Genomic DNA, 4060 nt, shown 5'->3' with positions numbered 1-4060 from the left:
TGCCCCCCCAGAGCACCAAACCAGGGGAAAATACACCACCGGGTTCCAAGAAGCGGGACATCATTCATTTTAATCATTTCAACAGCTATTGAGTGACCAGGTACATTTCAGAGTGAAAAACAAACGGATTACAACAACATCTACTGGAACCTGATGACCCGGAGAGAGAAACACAACAAAGAAACGCATTGGTAAAGAAACACACACATGTCAAAAGCCAGGACGAGGATTGGGTCACAGGCAACGGCGGCAAACAAAAGCGGATCCAGACAGGGCCAAGATCTGACCCAAATTTGGGGAATGCGAAACACAGTACCCAAGCGAATAAACAAAAAGAAAGGTAAAGAGGAAGACCCAATAGAACAGCAGGCGGAGACAGACATGGCCTCGAGAGACGACATGAAAACCTGGTTTAAGGAATTTCAGGACCAGTTCATCGCCTCCACACAGATGCAATTTGATAATATGAAGGGCGAATTGAAACAAGCAGTCCACGAACTGAAGAAGGACAAAGAAAATCTAGAGGATAGAACGGACAACTTGGAAAGGATGGTCCAGAATATGGATGAGGAAGCACTCCAACATGCAGAAGCACAAGACCGCCTAGCACGACTGGCGCTGGAACTAGAATCCCAATGTGAAGATTTGGAAAACAGATCCAGGAGATCGAACATAAGAATAAAAAATATGCCGGAAACCGTAGAAGATAAAGACCTTCGCACAGCGGTACAACAAGTACTCCAGGATATACCAAAGGACGGCACCGGGGATGACATCCACATCGACAGAATACACAGAGTAGGCCCTCGAAGAACAGGCGAGCCCGGATCCCGCCCAAGAGACGTTCTAGTGGCCATGACACAATACGCACAAAAGGAACAAATCCTAAGGACCATAGAGAAAATAAGAATGAACGGAAAATAAATACTGCTGTTCCAAGACTTAGCCCAATCCACGCTCAGAAAGAGAAGAGAAATGAGCCAGCTCACCAAACTTCTAACCAAAAAACAAATTCGATATAAATGGAAATTCCCTTTCGGCCTTCTATTCACCTGGGAAGAAAGACAACAACGAATCACTACCTGCGAGGAAGGCCTCAAGATCATGGGATGTCAGGAACAAGACCCAGAACCCTCAAATACAAGTGAACCCCAAAGACAAAGGAGACAACCGAGGGGATGCCAAACAGTGAAACAAAAAGCAAGACTCCAATCCCGTAAACCGGAGAAAAACTAAGATATCCCGGACATGAAACATGCACGCACAAACGGACGGAGGGAGAGGCAATAACTCCACAGACAATCTAGCTAGGGCAGGTGCCCACATGAAGGGGCGGCAGAGCCAGGGGACAGCCATGGAATCTACACCTCAAGCAGGGTTTAGGAACCCCTGCGAACTGATAACCCTGAGATGTTAGAGGGCAGGGAGCAAAGGCACAACGCCGGAGCAACCATAGGGCCCAGAGCCCTCCTCAGGGACAAAGTTGGGTGGGAAGGGGGCAAGGGGGAGGGGGGGGAGTTGAAGGGAAAGTTGAGAGGGGAAAAGACTTAATCACCGGAACAAATGCGCATCACTGCAACCCACAAGGGTAACCCAATAAGAATAAGAATCATCAGACAAACACAAAAGAATGGGGCTGAAAATCTTAACATATAATATCAGAGGGCTGAACACGCCAGTAAAAAGGAAAAAAATGGAACACTTCCTGCACAGAGAGAAATACGACATAATTTTGCTCCAAGAAACTCACATACAGAAAAAAAGGAAAGGCCTAATCCGGATAAGAGGCTACAATCAAATTCTCCAATCCAACGATGAAGAGAAAAAAAAAGGAGTACTCATAGCATTCGCTAGCCATCTTCAGGTCCAAATCAAAGCGTCACTAGCAGACAAAAACGGCCACTATGTCTTTGCGAAGGTTCAGATAGACAATTGCCAATTAACCCTAGCTACTCTATACGCTCCAAATACAGGTCAGGAGGGATTTCTCAAAGACACGATCTACAAACTAGAGAACTTTGCGGAAGGATAGGTGATCCTGACTGGAGGCTTCAATCTAGCATGGAACCAGACAGAAGACCGATCAAAACCTAAAAATAACCAACAAAGGTTTCCCTCACCAGTGCTAAAACAGGTAATGCAGAACTTGGCTCTAGAGGACATGTGGCGGAGACTCAAAGGGACAACGAAAGGATACACACTCCACTCACACTTTCATGATACTAGCTCCAGGATAGACTATATTTGGGCTACAGGTGCCCTAGTCGGAGAAATCCAGGGCATTGAAAAAGGACAAATTTCACTATCAGATCATGCTCCGCTATGGATCACACTCCCCAAATTCAGGAAACGATCCGGTCTATGGCGATGGACGCTCCCCAGAGAAATCATACAAGATCCAGTGGCAAGAGAAACAATTAGAGAAAAGATAGAGGAGTACTTTGAGTAAAATGCCACCCCGGATGTCTCCCCAAGCACTACATGGGAAGCCTTCAAAGCAGTGATTAGGGAACAATTAATAGCATTGAAAGCACAAAAAGATAAGCTTGCATACAAATGAGAAGATGAACTGGGGTAAAAACTGGAAGAAATAAGAGAAGAAATGACAAAGAATACTTCCAGGAAAATTAAGAGGGCATATCGGCACATCCAGAGCCAGATAGACCTGATAAGGACCAAAATGGCGGAGACACAACTACTGCACACAAAACATTGGTACGCGATGAAATCAAATAAAGCAGACAAACTACTAGCTAGACAACTAAAAGGCAGACGGCAAGAGCAAATGGTGCAATCCCTGCTAGACGGAGAAGGGGCAAAGAAAACACAAACGAAAGACATCAAAGAACTATTCCGAGACTTCTACCAGAACCTGTATACCTCACAGCACCCGAGCGAAAAGGATCAGTCGGCATTCCTGAAAGAAATTACTCTTCCAACGGTAACCCCAACCGAAAAAGCGGCGCTGGATGAGCCAATAACGCCAGAGGAGGTAGCAAAAGCAATCAGAGACCTTCCCAAGAATAAAGCTCCAGGACCGGCCTTCTACAAAACATACGCAGAATTATTAACTCCATATCTAACCACTTTATTCAACACCTTCAAGACCTCGAACAACATAGCCGCCTCCATGAATGAAGCGAAGATACTAGTCTTCCACAAAAAGGGGAAAGATCCAGAAAACCCGAGCTCATACCGCCCAATAGCCCTAATCAATGTTGATGCCAAGCTCTACACTAAGGTACTCGCTAACAGGCTGGCACCCCTGCTCCCCAAACTGATTCACCAAGAACAGTCAGGTTTCATTCCCAACAGGAAAACCCACGACAACATTAGACGCATAGTACATCTCATAGAGAAGCCTGGAATAATGAAACTCCCATCAACAATTATATCGCTAGATGCGGAAAAAGCATTCAATCGGGTAGAATGGACCATGCTATTCGCGATACTATGGAAAATGGGCATGGGAAACTAATTCATAAACATGATCAGAGCCAACTACAACTCCCCTACGGCCAGGATCGCAGTCAACGGGGAACTGTCGGAACCCATCAGAATAGGAAGGGGCACAAAACAGGGATGCCCCCTGTCACCCCTACTATACGCAATCTTCCTAGAACCCCTCCTAGCTAAAATCAGAGCAGCCCCAGACATAAAGGGCATAGAAATGGGAGGACATATGCACAAGACGGCCGCATACGCCGATGACATGTTGATGAACATAACAGAACCAAGCAAGACGCTCCCTCTCCTCATTCAGCAGATAGACGATTATGGAACAATTTCGGGGCTGAAAATAAATAAGCAGAAATCATCGGTAATGGCCTTGGCGGGAGACATAGACGAGATCCACAAGAAAACGAAAGACCTACAACTACAAACGGCTGAAGAGGGAGTGAGATACCTTGGAGTAACACTGACGCTTAAGATAAAAAGCCTTTACATGGGGAACTATACAAAACTCATAGAATAAGTAAAAAGAGACCTGAACAGGTGGAACCCACTGACAATCTCCTGGTGGGGCAGAATAACGGTCATCAAGATGACGATTCTACCC

This window comes from Ambystoma mexicanum, chromosome 4q (genome assembly GCF_040938575.1).
Source record: "Ambystoma mexicanum isolate Mex_15411 chromosome 4q, UKY_AmexF1_1, whole genome shotgun sequence".
Lineage (NCBI taxonomy): Eukaryota > Metazoa > Chordata > Amphibia > Caudata > Ambystomatidae > Ambystoma > Ambystoma mexicanum.
Note: the sequence above shows the minus strand (reverse complement) of the source record.